Raw genomic sequence first — 23,623 nt, forward strand, 5'->3', positions numbered from 1 at the left:
ATCACTTAATGGCCGAGTTCGCGCTATATAATTTTGCAACACCGGGGTGGTAGCGTTACTGGGTTAGCCCGGATCAGGTCTCAGTTATCCCGGTAAGTGTTGGTGATTGATTGGAAGCGAGAGTCTCGGTGGAGCGGCGGGTGATCTTGGTGCCATAGCGTGGCCGGGAGGGCCCGGATCGGTGCTTTGATTAAGGCATTCGTGGCTGCGGGGCTGTAGCTCAAGGTTAGAGCGCATGCGGTGCATGCCTGTGGCCCCAGGTTCGATTCTCCGGTATCTCCGCTTCTGTCACAGTGCTGCCGACCTCGGAGCAGGGGACCAGGGTGCGAGAGTCGGAATTGTCTTTTTGAGAGCACGGGTGTCATTATGCCAGGGGGTGTAGCCCAGTGGTAGAGCGCAGGGATTGCGTGGAGGAGGCCCCGGAAGGGCTGGATTTAGGACGGTGCGACCGTGGTGCCATCTTCTTGTGGGCGCCGGGTTTGGATGTTTATTAGGCTTTTGAAGCACCGGATGCTGCGTTTCTTTCAGATCTCACGTGTGGGTCAAGTTACTCGTGTGATTAATTTCCTCCTGGAGAGATCAGCATTTGGTAGAGTTGAGGCTTAGACTAACGGGAAGTTAGTGCAGAGGGTAGGTGTTCCTGCTGCTAAGAACGTGTGCCAAGTAGATTACAGAGGGCGTTTGATGTAAATAGGTCAGCAGGTTACTGTTTTCAAAGGAGGCACACCTTTTTACTCACAAGTTACAACTTAAGGTACGTTATTCAATAACTGCATGCACACCGCCAAGCATACATTAAGAGAACATTGTTTACTTTGCAAAAAGGGCTAATTTTGGGAGGCGGGAGCTAGCATGGCGCGCGTTTGACCAGAATCGGGCAGCATAGCGCTTTCTTGCACCAGTTGCCTCACATGCTGGCATGTACGGATAGCGTTGGATGAAAGGAGAGAAGGTTAGCACTTCCCTTGACAAGGATGGAAGGGGTGTCCTAGTGGCCTTTACAACACATGCACGGTTAAGGCACCGTTACTTACTTACTGGCGTCTAAACCATGTCAGGCATGATGCGCGTTTTAGTAATACAGTGCAGCAACGCATGATTAAGAAGGGAAGTTAGCGCAATTGGTTTGTCGAGGAGAGGATGTGGACCGTCGGCTACGCTGCGGCGAGGTCGCGTACACGTGAGAAGTCCCTGGGTGTGGAATGCGGGTGGCTTGGATCTGGGGAGTCCAGGTTCGGGCCTCAGCGTGGGCATTGTAGGGAGAGGCGGTGTGGCCTCAGGCACGCGCGCGCTGTCGCAGGCGGGTCTTTGTTTTCCCCGCGCGTGAATGTGGATGTAAGGCGGTGCCATGTGGGGCCCCCCTTTACCGTGGGGCCAAGTTCTCGCTATATATATATATAATGTGCACACCGGAGCAGAGTATCAGCCATGGGAGGTGAGGGGCATTTATCTGATAGTGCTATGTGGGCACGGTGTCATGTATGGCAGAGTATGCACTATGTAGGCTTGCGTCATTTTGGTGTGTCCCCTTGCGGCGGAGCGGGTGCTATGTGTAGCGCGCGGATGCCGATTGGACTTGGGCGGGCTAGCGCGATGTCATAATAACCTCAAGGGAAGAAGGCCAAGAGTGTGGGTGCTCTTTGCCTGGTTAGTTATAGCTCAAGTTCGTGCTGTATAGGCCCCGGATTGGGATATTGCAGTTTTGGGTGTTTCTGGGATCGCTTGATTGGACCCCGGCAGAGCCTCCTTGTTGGGTTTTAGTATGTAGTTACGGGCCCGTGTTCAGCGCTCCAGTGCCTTCGGGTCGAGCCTCGCTTTTGTCTGTATCTCCCGTGCCTGAATGTGCAATGGAAACACGGTGCTCGTGTAAGCGCTCCTTTTCCGGCAGGTAGAGTCGCACTATAATTTTTATCTCCTCAGTAGTGGCGACACGGAGAGGTATGCATGCGCACGGGGGGCACGTGGGCTATGCTGTGGCATCTGCAGGTTACGGGCTTGAATCCATTGTGCGGCCCCCAGCTTTCCATCCGGCAGCCGTGGCTAAAAAGAACAGTACTGCTCAGTGGGCGCATGTTTCGCATGTATGAGGCCCCAGGCTGGCAATGGCACCAGGTTTTGAGCCTCGGGGTCGCGTACGCACAATTGGATTGCGTGCATGTCGCTTACACTCCCGTCCCTGAAGGTGGAGACGCGCTATATTGTGTTTAAGTAGTTTTACACAATGAGAGGTGGTGATTGCTCGGAGATATGCTTTTGTGACATATCACATTCCTTGGGTGACATATATGATTTTGGGAGTTGCAGGCTGGGCCTGGCCTGACTACGTGTTGGTGTTTTTCTGCTGCATTACATCCTGGGGAGAAGTCAATCCCGGTAGGCATGCATCCTCACTCCCTAGTCATTGCCTCAGCTAGTTAGGGAGCCCTGCAGACCAGTTGTTTTTAGTTTTATTCCATACTTGAAGCTGGCGCAGGGCGCACCTGGCTCTGTTGGTGTCTTTCATGGAGAATTGGCGTTTTACTGGTGTGGAGGGACAGCCCAGCTGTCGTATTCGCAGGCAGGCTGACATGAGGGTAGAATAGCTCTCGGTGGGACTTGCAATTGAGCTAGGAGGGGTACTTATTTCACTATATGCAATCATAAGCACTGAGCAGCCAATAGATGGGCTTGGTGTTAGTAGTGCTCCTCGCTTTGTATATATAGAGATGCGAGGATATGTGCGCAGTATGTCAGGTTCCGGGAAATCAGGTTTATCGTGTCATCGCCTTTGCGCTCACATACACAGACATTTGTATGTTTTAAATGTATTTTGTCGTAGTGTTTGGTGACCCTGCCTCACCATGCCTGAACCGAGGCATTTTCCAAATGATATGCCTGCTTGCCGCAATTATGACTCATTGATCTTATGCAACACAGAGGCATGGCCAAGCCAGTACTATTAGCTTTGGTATGTTCAGCGTCACAGGAGTACAGATCGGGCCGCCAAGATGGAGAGCTGGGGAGATGAGTTACCCTGTCGGCTAGGGCGCTGGGCCTTGGACATGGGGAACTGGGTGGGCGTCTCGGCAATGACGCTTAAACATCCTGTGATTCTGGGCAAATCGCTTAATCTCCCTTGTGTGTGGGCACAGCTGGGATCTGCGTAGGTCAACCATAGTGGGGTATGTCGCAGGTCCTCTCCTGCCCAGGTCTCATAGAAGGGCAAGTTACTTGGGCATGCTCCTTGCTGTAGTTCAGCACACGAATCTATGCATGTGTAGGTAAGGGCAGGTTTTATCCAAAGGAGGGCAAATTACATACATCCTCCAGTATTCTTAGATATAGGCAGGCCCAGTTCCACCTCTTCCTGTGGGAGGCTAGCAGCTCCGGGGGATACTAAGCATACCGGGGCATAGTTTGTTCAGCACCAAGGGCCACTGTAGGTCAGCAGGTAAGGTACTTGGGATAGGACTCAGCAAGTAAGTAGGATGGGCGGGGTAGGGGTCAACCCACTGGGGGTGCAGTGACTGCAATTTTGGCCACATCACGATCCTTCCATCAATACTTCTTGCCTCAGGCATGAGTTTTTCATATCAGCCTGGAATCACAGCAGTTATTTTGCAGGCAAACTCTGAGGCGGTAGCACGCATTATGGTCATGTTAGGTAGCCGGTCTACGGGGATTTATTTACAGGTCTCAGGTATGAAACTGGCTCATTTCTTAGGTGTACTTGCACTTGGCAGGGAGATCGCGGTGTAATCCTCCGCTCTAGGATCCTTTCCAAACAAGATAGCCCAACAGGGGATGTGCCTGCTGTTAACCCCATGTATAATGGGCAGTGCATCAGTAGCTAGCTCTGCCTCTCACTCCTGGAGTGTGATAAAAGTAGTAACAGTTACACATTGCAATTCACAGCTTTATTAAATAGCAAGTAATTTTACGATTGTCTGAGGGTGCGATGCACAGTTATCAGTGTAAGGTTTCCACTACCCCGGCACAACGTCACATAGATTGGGCATCTAGGACACATGCTAGATGCTCTGCCGCCACCCTAATGGGAGGTTAACCCACATTGCCAGCTGGTTGACAAGGGTTGCAATGGGTAGTGCCGCCATGCGGCAATGAGTTGAAGGGTAGATAGTACTGGCAGGTCCGGCTCGCCACTTTCAACAGGGAGCTCATAGGAGGGGCCAAGCTAAAGAATCTGGAACGCTCACCGGCTGGCAAATTAGGCCGAGTGGACTTGGAACGCCTAGTGTTGAGTGAGTGTTATTGTTTCCTGGTCGTTCTTGGTCTCCTGAGGGTAGGAAGACCTAGCGGCAAGGAACAGCTAGGGTTGTTTTCGTGTGCTTCAGTCATAAAAAAAAAAAAAAAAAAAAAAAAAGAGGGGGCCCTGGCTCACACGGTAGTGGGCAAAGATCACTCACGCCACAGGTGCTGAGGCCTGGCGTTGGGCTCCCAGGTTACTTCGGAGGGGCTAGGCCTTCAGATGCTGAAAGGATGTCCGTTGTTATTTACTCGATTGATTGATCGGTGGGTTATTTCCTGGGTCTTCCAGGGGTGTAGAGCATTAGGCGCTTGTCTTTTCATCGGGTCGGTTTGATGCGGGATAGTGGTTTTGGGGCAGGTCACAGGCTGCCTCCTCTCGCTGTGTTTGTATTTCTAGGTGTGGTCAGGTCAAGTGACGGAGGAGAGCAATCATCGCGTGGTACAGCTGGGCATGGAGGAAGGCCAGGCAAGATGGTAGCGTAGGCAGATAGTGGTACTGATCGGGGACTGGTGTGGGTCTCAATGGCAGGCCGCCATGCAAGGGGACCATGTACCTAGGGCACGTACATCAGGCAGTGACATGTGAACTGGGACCATGTGTACTAGAATATGCAGGAGTGGTTCCCACCACGGTCGGTCAGATGGGAAGTTGTCATCTTGATTCTCACTGGATACCCTCACTCCACCACGCCTATGGTAAGCTGAGGACGCCTGTTGACGCTGTTAGACCTGCTTTAGTTAGTACCGCATTGCTGTGCCTTGGCCCGGTTTGTCTCGCATCAGGGCCAGTTTGGGGGTACCGGAGAGTTGTTTGCTCCTCGGCTGAAGCGGGCGCTGCTAGAACAGGGCATGATTGATGAGGCCATGCAGCATGACAAAGGTCTTTTCGGCACTGGCAGAATGGTGCAGGCGGCGAAGTAGTGCCATTACAGAACATGGATTTGTCAACATTCAGCCAGGAAATGATTAGCAGCAGGAAGGTATTAAACCAGGGTGAGCAATTGGTTTTGGTTTCGTGCTCAACAGGAGCAAGGGCATTGCATTCTGTCCCATCGGGGTACGGGGACCGTCTATAGCACCAGAGACTGTAATGCTGCCATCTTCGCCCTGGGCTGGGGGGTCAATGTCTTCCAACTTTACAGCCAGACTCTGAGCAGGCAAAGGCATACTTGCGATGGTGCAATGGGCACTCAGCAGTAGAGTAGATGGGTCATCATACCCCGGTATGACGCAGTGATGAAACATAGGTTATGGCCTCACACGACCAGGCACTCGAGGGCAGCTGTGGCGGGGGTGTGCCAGTGCCAAGAGGGTGCGGGTTGCCTGTTAGGGCTGCTGGCTTGGAGGGAGCACTACTCTGATCGCCACAAGGGCACGTTTGTTTCATAGAAGGCTGAACTGTTACTTTTATGGCATGGTGCCAGTTGCTGTAGTTATGCGCATGTTTCTTGGCAGTGTCAGAAACATTCAGAACGCAATGCTGGTGGTTAGCCTGTTGTCAGGCTGTTCAGAGGTATTTTAGCTCAGGCATGGCCAAGCATGGGTTATAGGCCGGTGGTCTGCCCTGGGATTCGTGTTAACAGGCAGGTGAAGCAGCAGAACTTGGAGGGGCTTGGGGTTGACCTCTGGGTACTAGGGCAGAGTCTGGTTGCTCACTGAGTAGCACGCCCGTGAGTTTGGCGAAACAGGTACCTTTGCGAGCATCAGTACCGGGTAACTTCGCCCGCCCTACAGCACTGGCTGGCAGCTATGCAGGTTGTGGAAGTGGCCTTCCAACAGGGGCCTACGGTCCATATGATTAAGGGAAGCACCGGGGGAACACTTTAAGCTATAAATCTGTTGGAGACCAACTGGCTTTTCCAGTATTCAAATAGAGAAGCATTTTACACGTTGTTCTCCTCTGGGGTCACTCTGACCTGTCTCTCCCTGGTATACTAGCAGAATTTTGGGAGGGCAAGGCTTTACATTTGGTGGTGACTGATGGAATACGATGGGCATACTCCAACGGAGTGAAAGAGGAAGGAAGGCAGGCTGGGCACTGCCAGGCAGGAGTGTCTTGGCAAAGGGATTGTTATTTAGCCATGCAAAGGCAACTTTGGACCATCGCCTATTTAGGTTTAAGGTCATTTCAGTCTAATCCACGGAGGAGTTTAGAAAGGTTGGGCGAACCTGTCCATATGGTGCACGCTGGCCGCCGGCCCGGTTGGGCGTAGACTTGTTTTGACTGGACCTGGGAGAAGCCCGGTATCAGTATGCTGTAGGTATGATGGCCTACCAGGAGCCATGCGCAGTTGCGCAGAGCAAAGAGGTCTTGGCTTCATCAGGCATGGTCTTATACACGCCAAGTCCACAGGGTGCCGGGAGGGAGATGGGGTGCACCTCCCTAGTTTAGGCACGGTTCTTTTCCTACTGGACCTAGGGGAAGCTTTGGCTGCAGCAGGCTGTTAGTAATAGGCTACCTTGGCAAGGAGCCCGCTCAGGAGAAGCCATTGAGGTGTCAAGGAGAAAAGTTAATAGCGCCATGTGCAAGTTCACTGAGCTAAGAGGCTTTGGCTTCGTCAGGCATGGCCTTTTACACGCCAAATCAACAGGGTGTCTGGAGGGTGATGGGGTGCACCTCTCCACCCTAGGCATGAATTTAATTTTACTTGACCTTGGTGAAGACTTGGCAGCTGCGGGTTGCGAATAGACTGGACCTACTGGGCCTAGGGGAAGCTTTGGCTGCAGCAGGTTGTAAGGAAATAGGTCTACCTTGGTGGGGGGCCCTGGTAGTGACGGTGGCCACTCCCAAGGCTGTGGAGGAGTTACAGGGCGATCCAGGGTCTGCACATACCAAGGGGTATAGCATGCAGCAGCACCGTGTGGTGCTAAGCCAGGATACCCAGGGATCTTTTAGCGTGTCCACTGGAAGACCTACGGCGCCCCGCTACCGACAGGCGGTTGTGGGTCTGAGCAACCGGGGGCTGCCATGTATGCTCCGCCCACCCATCACGGGGGGGCGTGGTGAAGCATGTGGACTGGAGGTTCACGGATGGGAGGGGTGGACCCTCCCAACATTTGGTGGTCACCAATTGGCGCTGCCATGGTGACCCTAGGCTTATCAGACGGGCAGGCGCCATGGGGCTGGCCTGCCCTGGGATCGCCCGTAAGATAACCCACCGTGTTTGCATATTTATTATGCTAATAAACCTGCAGCAATATTTCTCCACTTACATTCAGTGTCGTGTGTTTTATTATGATTATGTACTGATGTATTATATGATAACGGTTGCCGATATTGGCACTATGTAAGGCTGCCCGGGGTGGGGGTTGCGCAGCGGCCCGCCCCCTTGAGGGCGGCCGCCTTAGTGCCACAGGAAGGCACAGGGGTGGGAGGTCTTGTCCCTGGGCTTGACCTAGGGAGACCCCAGTCAGGTAGCTGCTCCCGGCGGGGAGGAGCCTTGAGGGGGGGTACATATTCGGTCCCCGCCCCCTCCTCGCCCTCTTGTCCGTTCGTTTTGCCTTACCCGCCCATCCGCTTACCCGGCATCAGGAGGGACAAGAAGGGGGGGGAAGGTTTTTCTAACAACTTTCACTTTTGTGTTGCAGGAGGAGTTACAGGGCGATCCAGGGTCTGCACATACCAAGGGGTATAGCATGCAGCAGCACCGTGTGGTGCTAAGCCAGGATACCCAGGGATCTTTTAGCGTGTCCACTGGAAGACCTACGGCGCCCCGCTACCGACAGGCGGTTGTGGGTCTGAGCAACCGGGGGCTGCCATGTATGCTCCGCCCACCCATCACGGGGGGGCGTGGTGAAGCATGTGGACTGGAGGTTCACGGATGGGAGGGGTGGACCCTCCCAACATTTGGTGGTCACCAATTGGCGCTGCCATGGTGACCCTAGGCTTATCAGACGGGCAGGCGCCATGGGGCTGGCCTGCCCTGGGATCGCCCGTAAGATAACCCACCGTGTTTGCATATTTATTATGCTAATAAACCTGCAGCAATATTTCTCCACTTACATTCAGTGTCGTGTGTTTTATTATGATTATGTACTGATGTATTATATGATAACGGTTGCCGATATTGGCACTAGTTCCGTGGCTGCGCTGTAGGATAATGATTCTTTAATGTACTGCCTTCTGCTCCTCTCCTGTCACGTCATTTCTGAGAAACTGCGGCTTGAGAGATGAGCGGGAGGGTGACTATGGTATCTAGAAGCTCTCGCGCGCCTTCCTTTTTTAGTGGGAAGACATAGCGTGCGTTGTTTTCATTGTTTGGCGTTGGCACTGGCTCAGTGTATATGGGGAGTGGAATCTGCCAGTTTGCGCTGCTCGTGTTTTCTTACATTTATTGCCACACCGCGGCAAGAAACACTGGATGCTGTAGTGACCGGCTGGCCACTGTTCTAGTGTTCCTAATTGTTGGGTTGTACTAGCCACTCCTTGAGGGCTGGCTTACACTACCACACCACACCCATCCATCACAGGTGTCACAGGAGTTGTTACCCTGCCAATAAAAGTGTCCAGGCACACGTGCCCTGCCAGTTCTAGATACCATACTAGTGTGCCTTATGAAACACACGACAGACTCGGATAAGTGCATAGCCACTAAGGAGAAGTGTTACAAATGTAGAAAAATTGGTCATTTTGCACGTATGTGAATTGGAAGCGTGCTGTAAATGCAATAAGAGAGTTTTATGAGGAGGAGAATTAATCTGATGAGAGGGAGATCGAAGTGTTAGTTGTGTGTGACGACGCTGTCCATGACATACGGGAGGGCTATAACCCTCCCAAATGGAATTTAGGGATTAATAGTACCAGAATTGCAGTTTGGGCAGATTCTTGTTCCCCATACACTATCATAGATAAGGATGCTTGGGAGAAAGTGGGCAGTTGCAAATTGAGTCACCCTAATATTGAACCTGTGGGCTACTGTGGTGTCAAGCTTCCCTTGGTGAGCTTTTTCAATTGTAAATTATTACACAAAGGCAAGGAAGCAACCAGTAAAGTGTATGTGGTGGAAAAAGGAAGAGAGCTATTAGGGTGGTGTGAACAAAAACTGTTAGGCATCACATTAGATGCCAACCATCCCCAGCAGGTACTTGTGACAGAAGATGCAGAGAAAGCCAAGTGGAGCTCCAAGTTTCCCAAATTGTTTGGAGGGGAACTTGGGTGTTTAGCTAAATTCGAGCATAGCATAGTATTAAGATCCAACAATGTCCCATGTGTGCACAAATTGAGGAATGTGCCGTTTGCTCTCAGGGAGCAATTAAGGAAGGAGTTGCAAAAATTATGTGAGGCACAAGTCATCGAACCAATACAGTCATCAAAATTGGCACGCAAATCTGACGTGAATTTGCGCATGTGTATTGACTTGAGGGATCTTAATTGCTATAGTCTGGTCGACCGTTATCCCCTACCACATATCAATGAGATGGTGTAGCCTGTCACCAATGCGACCTATTTTTTCTTGATTGATCTCTCAAGCGCATACCACCAGGTCAGATTACACCCAGCATCAAGGCATCTTACTTACTGTTTATTACGCCAGAGGGTGCATTCCGATTCATGCACATGCCCTTCGGTTTAGCGTCCGTCTCTGCATTTTTCCAGAAAGTGATGTGCAAGATTTTGGGGGGTATGTCCAAGGTTTTGGTGTTCCAAGATGATGTTCTTCTGTGTGGTGGTAATTGTGAAGAACATGACATGATCTTGGACAAATCGTTGAACAAGTTGCAAATTGCGGGTCTGACTGTAGGGGTGAACAAGTGCAAATGTGGCGTGAAGCAAATTGATTATCTTGAACACACCTTGTCACAGGAGGGGGTGAAGCCCAGAAAGAAACTACTGGATGCCATAGTGGAAGCACTGCCACTGCGTGACAAGGAGCAATTGTGCTCATTCCTTGGTTTAGCAGAATTTAATTCCAAATTTGTCCAGCATTTCGCTGACAAGGTACATGCTTTGAGAGTGCTGATGGAAAACGGCAGCAAGTTTGAATGGTCGGATGCGTGTCAAGTTGCATCTGAGGTCATAAAAAAACAATTTGTGAAGGCGGTTGCTTTGAAACCTTTTAACCCATCGTATCGTAGTGTGATTGTAGTGGATTCAAGTGCATATGGGCTTGGAGCTGTTCTAATATAGAAATATCTTGAGCAAGAATGTGTGGTGCCCATTGTATCCCGCACTCTTAAGGGCGCAGAGGCTACATATTCAGTCATAGAGAAGGAGGTCCTTGCATGCTGGTGGGGTGTGAACTACTTTAAGACCTACATGTGGCAAACCCATTTTGAGGTCAGGTCAGACCATGGACCTTTTTTAGATTTATTCACCACCAAGGGAGCCCGGAAGGCGACTCTCAGAATTGCCAAATGATCGTACAGGCTTTAAGGGTATGATTTCTCATTGAGTTTTTCTCCTAGGAATCGCAACATAAATGCTGACTGTTTATCTCATTGCTGCTGCAATGCGGAGACGAAGAAGAAGATTCCAATGATGACTGTGTGGTGGCCAGTGTGTCCGAGTCATGTGAGGGCACCCTCACAGTGGATGAGTGGAAGTCGGTGGTGGGGGAGGATGCCACCACGAAGAAGTTAATGGATGAATTGCCCAATCCTTCTAGAACTAATGTGATAAAAAAAAATGGTTTTGTGCGTTCTGGACGGTAGGGACGGAGCTCTCGGTTGTGGATGGAGTGGTGTCAGAATCCTTGCGCACCAGACTTCTAAAGTTACTGCACGAAGGGCATAGTGGAATTTCCGGTATGAAGAGAAAAGCCAGGGAAACTTTTTGGTGGCCCGGAATGGACAGGGAGGTGGAAGAGTATGTGCGGGCCTGCATAGATTGCATGTGCAGTGATAAGTCCCACTGGGCTCAGGAATCTCCCATTGTTTCCACTAGTTTCCCTAGTAGACCTTGGTAAAGGGCAGCTATGGACATTTGTGGTCTATTTTCAACCAAAGGGATAACAAATAAAATCGCCTTGGTATTAATTGATTATCATTCCAAGAGGCCAGAGGTGGTGTTTTCTGGAGAAATTAAAGCGAATATCATCGAATTTTGCGACCAAAATTTCCGCAGGGAGGGTTGTCCCGACACTTTGGTCATGAACAATGGGCCCCACTTTGTAGCGGAGGAATTAAAAACCTACTTGTCCAAGATGGGTATATCTCACCATACCACTGCTGTTTACAACCCCAGGGAGAACGGCCTCGTTGAGAGGTTCAACCGAGTCTTGAAAGAGTGCGTTCAATTGACTGAGAGTAGTGTTGCGGATTGTAGGAAAGCTGTAAAACAGATGTTGTGGAGCTACCACACCACGCCCCATTCCGTCACCAAGGAGACCCCTTTTATGCTCCTAAAGGGCAGACAGTCATGGACAAGAGTTTTTCCTGCTTGGATGCCGAAGGGTCTCACATGGCATGTATGCAAGAAACATCTGTAGTGTAAGGTCAAAAAGCACCAGGACAAGTATGTAGGTAGGCATAGTGACAAGTGTTTGCAGTTGGAAATTGGGTGAGAACCAACCGTATGGGTGCTCCAAAAGGGGGTTGGTCAAAATGGTCAGTGCCCAAGTGTATCACCAAGGTTTTGGGTAACAATGTGTCGTTGACATATGGCAAAAAGTGGAACATCCGAAGAGTTACCTTGTGCAATACTCTGGCGCTTGACATGTGGTTGGAAAAGACAGGTGGTGGTCAGGTGGAAAGGGTGTTGAATGACAACGGCAATGGCAGGTCTGTTGCTGTGGAAGGCACCGGACGAGTTAGGAGGAGTCCCAAGTCGCAAAACGATTACATGTGCTATTAATATAATGTATATGCTTATTCCTATTTTCTCTTTTGTGTTTATTGTGTATCTTGTAATTTTGTAGTTCATTTCATCGTTTTGTGTTGGGAAGGGGATATGTTGTGTCCTAGCAACTAGTCTTTCATCCTAGTGATGGTTGCTAGCCTCCCAAGGTTCTGGAAGGTGGACTTCAATGGAGAAGACGGTTGCTGCTGTGAAGGACGTGTCCAGGGGTTGTTCACCATCACTTAATGAAGCTCTTCTACCCTAAATTATGTGTCTGCACCTCTTAAAACAAAGTATCGATGAGTAAGGAGGCAACTGGGTGTAGAAAAAAACATGAAGGAGCGCCGCTCTGCGGCCTTACCTGTTGGCCGGAGTGTCTGAAGTAAGCGGGTGGGGCCGCTGCAGAGCATGATGCAGCGCGAGGGCCCTGCCCATGAAGAAAGTAATCGCTGTCGGGCAGCATCGAGAGCCTCCAACCCCACAAGGCCGGCACTCCAAGGATGGAATGTAGCAGGTTGAAGGAGAAAGTCCCACGAAGCGAGACTGCCGCCAGGGAAAGCGTTTCCCTGTATGTGGGTGGTCCGCGAAGCGAGCCTGTGGCCGGTGGATGTGTTTCCCTGCACATGGATGGTGCCGGGCAGAAGGAGGCATTGTAAGAACTTTGTGAGGCCCGCTGAGTAGGGAAACAAAGCTGCCGTGACCCACAATCATTGTTTGCAGTGCCACCTAGTGGCCATAATCAGGAACCATGCCTGAAGGAAAAGAAAAAAAAATGAAAGTAAAGTAAGAGAGAAAGAAGCCCCCAAACCAAAAAATCAGAAAAAAGCCTGAGCTAATATGGGGTTGGAGGGGCATGATTACCTTTCCACCCCCCCCCCCCCCCCAAAGAGACTGATTATAGACTGCAGGCTCTAAGGCAGAGACAGCAAAATAAACATAAAAGTTAAGTGAGGAGTCTATGAGGAGAGCTCTAGTGATGCGGAGTGCCATGGTTGGTCACTGCAGAAGTTAAGGATACCTATCGACAAAGTAAAGCGCTAGCAGCAATATGAAGGCTGCTGTGGCAAAGGAGGAAGAGGACCAACTGGCAAGAACTGTCAAGAAAAGAACTGGCTGAGATGGCCGCATGACCCATATGAGTGGCAAAGTGGAAATGGAGACGGACTGTGTTCCCCAGTAGAGGGAGTACCCCAAAGTAGCTCGAGCCTGCCCGCGCCAAGAAAGCGGCCAAGAGGACAAGGAAAACAATGTGAGTGAACCCCAAAGCAGCAAAGGCCTAGAAAAGAAGTTGAAAGAAGAGGACCTAGGAGAGGTTGTGAAATGAAGAAGGTCACGACGAGAGGTCTTATGACAGGATGAGGAGAAAGCATAGTCCTAGGGGTAGGATGTGCCAGGAAGACCCATGTGAAGTGCATGTCACATGGAGAGGCCTGGTCAGAAGAAAAAAGAGAATAAGGCAAGATCGGACCAGACCATGTCGTGAAGAGGATGAAGATGAAAGTGAAGAAGTGGCATGATGCCACAAGAATAAATTAAGAGGAAGATGAAATTATGTAAGTGGCACGAGGCCACAAGTATAAATCCAAGGAAAAATTGAAGAAAGAAGTAGAGAAGTGTGTGTAATAGCTATCTGGCACACCACAAAGTACAGAACATGACTATGGGTGCAAGAACATCTCAGGAGTTTTGGACATCGTGAGTGAAGCACTGTACCTATGTAACATCTAGAGGTCAGTGAAGAATCTGTGGCACCATAAGAGGGTGGCTTCGGTTACACCAAGCAAACCTAAAGCCTGTGAAAGAGAGCAAGCTGGACCATTTGTATAATCTAACTTTGGGGTCGCACAGAAGACTGGATTGTGGTCCTGCTCGATGTCCTGAGTGACCTCGGTCGTGGGGTCTAAAAGAGGATCCGACCAATCCACACAAGACCGTGGCAATCCAGGGGCAAGGGCCTCAGGGATCGCCGGTGAGAGTGGACTCCCAACACGAGAGATGCATCTGCAGCAGCTCCCCCTCAGGTCCCAGGAAGTACAACAAGTACAAAGATCTCTTGTATGAAGCTGGTTACCCCAAAGACTGTCCTGTCAATGCCAGTGCACCAGAGTCAGGATGGAAGAAGTAATGCGATCTGGAAACAACTATCCTCAAGGCGGATCGAGTGAATTGAAGGTGGGACTCATAGCGATTCCTCCAGGGGCCTATAGTATGGCATTGGAGCGATACGGCGAAGTCCACACAGTCCCGTGGAAGCCTGGTGAAGAGGACCTCAGGGGACTCCCATGAGAGGGGAATCCTGACATTGTGAGGGGAATCCTAGTGAGAGAAGGATGTCAGAAATTGCCCTGAAATTGCTCCACCATCAGGCAGTTGGAAGCGCTGTGGTATCTGAGAAAGACTCATTAACAGTGACTAGGATTTCATCAGTCTTAGGAGGTTTGCCGTTAGTGGAGCACAGATGTCGTTTGAAAATGTATCGTCCACAGACTTCACTATTGCTCCACTTGCACCCTTGCAGTAAGCAGTATATATAGGCGTTGTATATAGATTCCCAGACATTAAGTGCAGGTAGGACAGGATCCACAGTGCACCGCTGAACTGTGCCAATTCGAACTGGAGGTCACTGTTGCAATTGTACACTCATCCTGTCCGGAAAGCAGCTGAATAGTTTTCTGTTGTTGTTTTGTTCTTTCCCACAGTTTGGACCTGCCTTTCCATTTTAAGGAGGTTTGGGAGGGAGGTAGTAACCGACTGGTCACTGTTTTTTGTTCCTAATTGTTGGTTTGTACCAGCCACTCCCTGAGGGCTGGCTTACACTACCACCCCACTACCCATTCATCACAGGTGTCTTCGAGGGCTGCCTTACACTACCACCCCACTACCCATTCATCACAGGTGTCACATGACATGTGACCCTGCCAATAAAAGGGGCCGGGGCACACGCCCTGGGACAGTTCTAGATACCATACTAGTGTGTCTGTATGCTACTTATTACCGTATGGGGGCCTAGGGCCCCAACCCTTTACAGATGCCACCAGCAGTCTGGGCAGGATGTGGCTACAGGCTAAGTCTGGAACCTCGCACCTATCCCAGCACACCACTGTGAGAGCCACTGTGCCAAGATGCGCCTTGTCATGTGACATAAATCAGAGTTTTGTGTCTGCAGGCATTGTTCTGCTGATAATGGATGGTATATCCTCTTGTGCCTTACCTGCCCAACAGGTTTTGCTTATTCCATTGAGGAGTCTTCCAGCAGTCCTGGAAAGTAGCCTGGACAAACGTTGGCATTTCCTTTGTGTTTTTTGGAACCTGTTCTAAGCTGCGTTTGTTCTCCAGTTTCTGCATATCCGCCTCCTCCCCCGTGCAGTTACCACTTTGTTCCCTTTCCCTTAAAAGATTATTTTCATTTAATGTCTGTCTTAATTTTCGAGCCAACAAATGTAACACAGGCCTTTCTTTGAGCTCTGTTGAGAAGTGTCCTCATTTCTGCTTGCAGTGCTATCCCAACAAAATAGCACAATGCAGGATCAAGCAGGCAGTGTACCTTTTCTCTTATCATACCATGTGCAGGCATGTTTCACAGGGAGGTAGGGCCTAGAACGTCCAGGTGTCTGATCTGTGAAAAATGTCACTCTCTTGCTGGTGGCCCACTGAGAACCACACTGCAGAAAGCAGTGTCAGTGAAAAAGGTTTACTATGCAGCAGTCCCCTTAGGCTGCCGTTATGTGCAGTCACCAGACTGCAATGCATTGGAAATTGTGAAGAACCCTAGTAGCCCCCTCCAACCCTGACATACTCTCCCACACTGACTCGAGTCGAGGAGTTCCTTGCCTTTAGGTGGACTTACCACAAAAAAACACAAAAAACGCATCCTCAGGACGTGAATGTTGGTTTAACTGTCATATGCTAACACAAACAAGAGCGATCACATCAACCGGCACGGCTCTCAACTTTCATCTATGTGTGACAGGATCAACACAGACAGCAGGACATTCCCAGGACATGCTAAAGGTAAAGGAAACTCATTCATAATGTGGAGTAACGACCAGGTCAACTCTTTCAACATTCACCTCCTAACAGCAGATATGACCCAGAGCGACCAAAGTTACTGACATTGGAATAAACTAAACCCCTCTGCACCTGATTCATAACTTCCCAAGACCTAACCCAAAGCATAAATGGCTTAGGTCCTCACCTGGCTTACTGATAGCTTGGGCAAACAAATACCATTGAGGACATCCACTGTCCTTAAATGCAGAAGAATAACCCACAGGACCAATGAAAAGATAAGAACACCGAAAATCTAAAGACACAGTCCTCCTAGTATGCCATAACAGGTCAAGAAAATTGGCAATCAAAGTTTCAAAGAAACCACACTGTTCTTCAGGCATCACCAATGCAGACCAGAACAACTATAGGAACACCCTGAAGGAATACTACCAGCTCATAAGATCCACAAAGCGAACCTTCATTAAGAACAAAATCCACACCAACACTACCAACGCCAAAGAACTCTTCAACGTCATACAGTAGCTCACCAAACCCCCCAGCGAAGCCACGGACATCACACCTTCCCAGGACCTCTGCAACAAGCTCAGCCACTACTTCCACCATAAAATCAAGGCCCTCTACGACAACTTCAGCGAACAGATCCTAGACACCAACCCCCTCCCCACCACCGACAACCAGCCGTCCATCACCACCTGGAACCCTGCCACCACTGTGGACACCACCACGACCATGAAGAACACCCACTCAGGAGCTCCCACAGACCCCTGCCCACCACACATCTACCACCGAGTCACCACGGCCATAGCACCTGAGCTAAGCCGAACCATCAATGCCTCCTTCCAATCCAGCATCTTCCCCGACGACTGGAAGCGGGCAGAGGTCAAATCCCTCCTCAAGAAGCCTTCGACTGACCCGACAGATCTGAAAAACTACCGGCCCATCTCTCTTCTCTCCTTCGCTGCCAAAGTCATGGAGAGACTCGTAAACGCCCAGCTGACCACCTTCATCGAAGAGAACGCCATCCTAGACCCCTCCCAATCTGTTTTCCGCAGCAGCCACAGCACCGAGAGCGCCCTCCTCGCTGCCACCGACGATATCCGCATGCTGCTCGACCAGGGCCACAACGCTGCCCTCATCCTTCTAGACCTTTCCGCAGCTTTTGACACCGTCTCACATCGCACCCGCGCAGCCAGAATCCACGACGCTGGGATACGGGGAACCACCCTCAACTGGATCCGATCCTTTCTCTCTGGCAGAACCCAGAGAGTCAGACTCCCACCCTTCCTCTCTGAAACCACCGAGATCACCTGCGGAGTACCTCAAGGATCCTCTCTCAGCCCCAAGCTCTTCTACATTTACATGGCCCCCCTCGCCGCTATCGTCAGACAACATGGGCTCAGCATAGTATCCTACGCAGAGAAAACCCAGCTCATCCTCTCCCTCACGAAGCACCCCGAAAACACCAGACTATGCTTCAAGGAAGGAATGGTGGACATCGCAGCCTGAATGAACAACAGCTGCCTCAAGCTCAACTCAGAGAAGACAGAGGTCCTTGTCCTCGGCTTCTCCACCTCCGCATGGGACAACACTTGGTGGCCCTCCACCCTTGGGAGCCCTCCTACCCCGGCAGACCATGTGCAAAACCTCGGCATCATCCTCGACTCCTCCCTCACCATGACCCGCCAGGTCAACGCCGTCGCCTCCACCAGTTTCAACTGCCTCTGCATACTCTGCAAGACCTTCAAATGGATCCCCCCTGAATGCAGAGAGACCGTCACCCACGCACTCATAACAAGCAGACTGGACTACGGCAACGCCCTCTACGCCAGAATCAACAGAACGCTCCAACACAAACTCCAAACCATCCAGAACGCTGCAGCCAGACTCCTCCTCGGAACCCCATGGCACGAACACATGACCCTACAAGACCTCCATTAGCTACCCGTCGAGAAGAGAGTAACCTTCAAACTACTCACCCATGCCTACAAACCCCTACACAACATCGGACCCAAATACCTCAACGAGTGAGTCTCCTTCCACGTACCCAAAAGGAACCTCCGCTTTTCTGACCTCGCCCTAGCAGAAACCCCCCGCATTCACAGAAGCAGAGCAGGTGGAAGAGCCTTTTCCTACGTCGCAGCCAAGGCCTGGAACGAGCTCCCGGTTAACATCAGACGCTCCCCTACCCTGCACACTTTCAGGACGAACCTCAAGACCTGGCTCTTTGACTGAACCGGAGCTGCTACCCCCCCCAAACATCTTGACACTCTCACGGGTGAGTAGCACGCTTTGAAAACCCCTGATTGATTGATTGAATGCAGAATGCCTAGAAAATAACTACATAACAATCGCTCAAAGTTTTGCAACCCAGAACACACCACTGCTAGATTAAGCATTTGCTAGTTTTCTGCAATAAAATCACCCACAAGCTTTCCTCCAAAACAAAGGCCACCTCAAGAATAAAACTGAACATGCAAAAAACTAAAATAGTTGAACAAAAGACATAAACAGCCTTAACTCCCTTTATACAGCTATCTGACATTGAATCCGGGGATCTCACAAAAGCAAGAAGGCTACCCAGACCACTACCACCACTACCTTTTCAAAAGTATCCTTCTCACCACATGCTGGATCTGTAACAAGGAACACACAAAACAACTCTCTCCACACAGAACTCTACCTTTCTGATCACAAGACCTCATTGTAGTAACTGAGGAGTCAGAGGTATCGGAAATTGTGGTTTATTGCTGAAGATAAACAGAGGAGGCAGCAGACTGGAGAAACACCGCTTACAACAAACAGCTTTTTTGTATGTATTCCAACAGTTACAAAGAATGCCCACACCACGTTCCCAGGCAACTGCACTAACATTCTGTTCTTAAAGAACTACACCATGCAAATATAATCTAACACAAGATGAAGTACAATGTGGGGTATAACATATCCCCTTTTCTTCAATAAAAAATAAAAAAAACAAAAATAAAAGCAAAACATCAAACAGTCTTCAAAAACACCAAATTGTACATTATAAACTATACAAACTACTACATAAATTCACTTGCAATAACGTAAAAATAATTTTCACTCCGGTAATACTCCTAAACGCAATAACGTCTAGGAATAATCTTCAATCAGAAATCTTCCTAAACGCTATAACGTTTAGGAATCGTTTTCATTCTGGTACTCCTTCTCAGAGAAGCATGAGCATCACTAGTTTCATGAGATAGAGAAACATCAGCACCATTAGCACCAGTTCCCCTATTGCAAGAGGTCTCTTTAACTCGACCTTAAACGATTTTCCCTACATTCCACCAATTTCCATCCTCGACCTGTACTGCATTTTTACCGATACGAATAACCCGGACAGGTGGTCCGAATTTACTCATCCCCTTCTTTACATGAAAAGAGGATTTAATACGAACAAAATCTCCCACATGTACTTCAACCAACCCAGTACACTTCTTCCCATCAAACCATTTTTTTTGCTTGGCCTGTGACATATCAACATTTCTTTTAACAATGTTCATGAGATTATTCATATCATGAATCGATTTGATCCACTTATTCATCCACCCTGGTTTAAAACTGGTATTGGCTTTACGTCCTCTCAATAGCTCAAAAGGCGATACCTTAGTTGTAGAGAGAGGAGTCGTTCTATAGAATCAAAGCATGCTGTCGATCGAACCCTGAATGTTCACATTGTTATACTTTGCCCATCTAATACATTCTCCTACCACTCTATTCATGCGCTCCACCTGACCATTAGACTGTGGGTGATATAGCGAACTCCGCACATGTTTGATGTTACACGACCTTAAGAACACATCAAACTCTGAACTCACAAACTGGGTACCATTATCTGTAACTAGTGTTTCAGGAAATCCTTCTCGGATGAACACCTCTTTTAAAAACGCAATCACACTGGAAGATGAAGTATCCTTAACTATTTTCACTTCAGACCATTTCGAAGCATAGTCAATCAAAACTAGAATGAAACGACACCCATTAACCATACCCTCAATCGGACCCATGATATCCAACCCCAGTTTACACCAAGGAGAAGACGGACACTCAATAGGAGGAAGAGGAGGTGTCTTAACTTTCAATCCCTTATCCGCGCTTCTACAAATATTGCACACATCAACAACATCCCCAATATCATTATCCATGGATGGCCACCAAAAACAATCGCGGACTCTTCGTTTAGTGAGAGTTAAACCAAGATGACCCTCATGGGCCTTGAAAATGATGTTCCTTCTCAGACTATTGGGAGGGACAAGTTTATCTGCTCGAACCAAAATACCACCCTCAATCGAAATTTCTGATTGCACCTTCCAAAAAGGTTGCAAATAATGTGGCAACGTACCTTCCCTCGGCCAACCATTCCTTACACACTCACACACCTGTTGTAGTACTTCATCTTGAGACATGGCTTCCAACCAATTTTCTTCACTCCCAACACTATGTTCGGAAAGATCTACTGCAGCAAGAAAACAATCATCCGAATCATCGTCATCCTCGTTCTCCTTCAAGAATTCCCCTTTTTCCTCACCAATAGGAAACCTAGAAAAAAAATCTGCCCTTATATTTCTTCCACCAGAAACGTGTACCACATCGAATTGGTATTGCATAAGCCGTGAAACCATTCTTACGATCCTTGGTGAACAACATTTACTAGTTCCTGCACTGAGAATGTTGACTAGGGGTTTATGATCAGTCCTCAATAGAAAACGCTTACCCCAGACATACGAACGAAATTTTTCAACAGCCCACAAACAAGACAATAACTCCTTTTCAATTACAGAGTAGTGTAATTCTCCGTCTCTTAATACTCTAGATGCAAACGCAATGGTGTTTTCACCAGCTTGAGTATCTTGAGTAATAACACACCCCAAACCCACTTGACTTGCATCCACCGTAATGCAGGTAGATAGGGAAGGATCATAGGGTTTGAGTGCTTCACTGTTAGCAAGAGTCATTTTTACCGTGCTCAAAGCTGCAGCACACTCATCAGACCAATCAAACAGAACACCCTTTCTTAATAACATACTGATTGGTCTAACAATAGAGGCATAATTTGGAACAAACTTGGAGTAATACTCAAGTAGCCCTAATAATGATTTGACACCCGTCTTGTCTACTGGAATAGGAGCATCAGTAATGGCATTCAGCAATCCCTTTCTAGGTCTAATCCCCTCTCCAGAGATGTGATGGCCCAAATACTCAACTTCACCACACATAAACTTGCACTTTTCAGGTTTTATGACCACACCACGGTCTTTAAAAATTTCAAAAACCCTTTTCAACAAAATGTTGTGCGAATTTATGTCTCTAGTATGAATTAAAACGTCATCTTGAAATACAAGAACTCCTTTAATTTCACCCAACAAACTCTGCATGACTCGTTGGAAAACCGATGCCGCCGAAGCTAGCCCAAACGGCATCCGTTTGTATCGAAATGTTCCTAATGGTGAAATGAATGCAGTGAGATGACGGGATTCCTCCTCCAATTCGATCTGGTGCTAAGCATTAGCTAGGTCTAATTTTGAAAATATCTCTATCCTCTAACACATGAAAACAAATCATTAATCTTAGGAAGAGGATGCGAGTCCACCCAAATTTCCTTATTGAGGGACCTAAGGTCCACACAGACACGTAACTTCCCGCATTTCTTACGTGCTACAACCAGAGGAGAAAGCAATAAGGACGACTCCGTCGGTTCAATAATTCCTTCTTGACAAAGGCGTTTTATTTCAATCTCAAGGTCTTCTCTAACTCTGAAAGGTACCCCCCTCAATTTATGCTTTACAGGTAAAGATCCTTCCTTCACTATGATTCGATGTCTAAACCCTCGAATGGTTCCAAGTTCGCCAGAAAATACAGTAGGAAAAAGCTCTTTCCAATTAATACTACTCTTTGGGTCTGAAACTACAAGTACTTGTTCATGGCATCCCGGTTTAAGGATCATACCGAACAATCCCTGGTGGTACCATCCCAAAATATTGAGTCCCTTGACAGCCACATAGACCTTCCCATGAATCACTCTTCCTTTGAACATCAAACTATCTTCAAAATACCCCATTAGTTCTATTTTGCGACCCTCGTAGGATACAGGTGACCTGTCAGGAGGTGACAAAACTCTCTCTCTCCATGTCTCTAAAAACAACTCCCTCGTGATCATGGTTATTCTCGATCCCGAATCTACTAGCAAATTTAAGGGTTTGTTCCCAACCCATATCTCTTCAACAGGATCAACACATTCAACATTATCAGAAACATGTGAGACGGAATCCAACTTTTCAGTGACAATTGAAACAAATTCAGAATCTGAGTCAACATCTGATTCTTGAACGCAGGCAACAGATCTCCTTTGATCGTTAAATTTTTTTTTAAAACATACTTTTGCAAAATGTCCTACTTTTTTGCAGTAACTGCATACAACATTTGAACCAGGACATCTTGCGCCCTTTTGATGTTGTGGATTTCCACATCTATTGCATATTTGCTTTCCACCAAAAGATGGAACGATGTTTTTCTTTTGCCCAACTTTTTTGCTCTGATAATTAACAACATCAGGTTTCGAGACTTCACTAGGCTTATGCTTAGAGTTAGATGAAACAATGTTGACCGAATCAGGCAGTTTGTCCTCTAGTTCCTTTAAGGAAATTTGTGAAGTTTCAATACTTTTGGCAATCTTTATAGTCTCATCTAAATCAGGATTCGACAGAGAGAGTAATTTTTGGCGTATTTGTTTATCGCTGCAGTGACAGACAAACTGATCTCTAATCAGTTGCTCTAAAAATGTCTCGAACTGGCAGTCTGAAGCTAGTTTCCTTAGTGCAGTAATATAGGTATCGACATCTTCACCATCCCTTTGCTGCCTCTTGAAAAATTTGTGTCGTAATACCATCAAACTGGGTTGTATATGAAACCTAATTCTAAGTTTGGTTACAGCATCTTCGAACACATCAATTTCATCCCCAGGAACATGTGTAATCTCGGGCAGATGCTTGAATATGGATCTTCCCTCGAAACCAAGAGAATGAAGCAATAAATATCTTTTGCGTTCGTTATTAAATCTAGATGCCCCAATGGCACCGAGATATGTTTGAAAAGCATCAAACCAAACCTCCCACCTAACAGGTGGATCACCAGCTGACTCAAGGAAAGAAGGAGGAGGATTAACAGACTGCATACTGTAAACGAATAAGGAAAATTGATATGAATTCACAATATATGAAGATTCCAAATACACTGAGTACAAAACCTGTAAAATGAAATTGCGAGAAAAGAAAAAAAAAAAAATTAATTTTTTTTATAATTGGAATGTCATTAGAGAATTTTCCGCTAATAAAGTTATCCAAAAAAAAATATGTGTATCCCCTCTTTTGGATAACCATAGACTGGTTACAAAGTCGATTTGTGTGTGAATCACAGTAGACTAGCTTGACTGTTGAAATTCACAGATTGGAATGGTGTGTGAGTGAATCACAGTAGAGACTCAATCCCTTGCTGAGTAAGGAGGATACGTGCAGCGAAAATAGAGCGTGTTGACTGCTTGGTGTTTGAGCGGTATAAAGAAATTCA

General features: G+C 48.2%; 1 non-coding gene across 1 annotated transcript; it reads left to right on the forward strand.

Moving 5' to 3' along the window:
* Positions 1 to 930: 930 nt before the first annotated feature.
* LOC146865842 (U6atac minor spliceosomal RNA) lies at positions 931 to 1,055 on the forward strand. Its single transcript, XR_014977668.1, has one exon. It is a non-coding gene; the product is annotated as a U6atac minor spliceosomal RNA (small nuclear RNA).
* The last annotated feature ends 22,568 nt before the right edge of the window (positions 1,056 to 23,623 follow it).

Source organism: Triturus cristatus, chromosome 2_1 (genome assembly GCF_964204655.1).
Source record: "Triturus cristatus chromosome 2_1, aTriCri1.1, whole genome shotgun sequence".
NCBI lineage: Eukaryota > Metazoa > Chordata > Amphibia > Caudata > Salamandridae > Triturus > Triturus cristatus.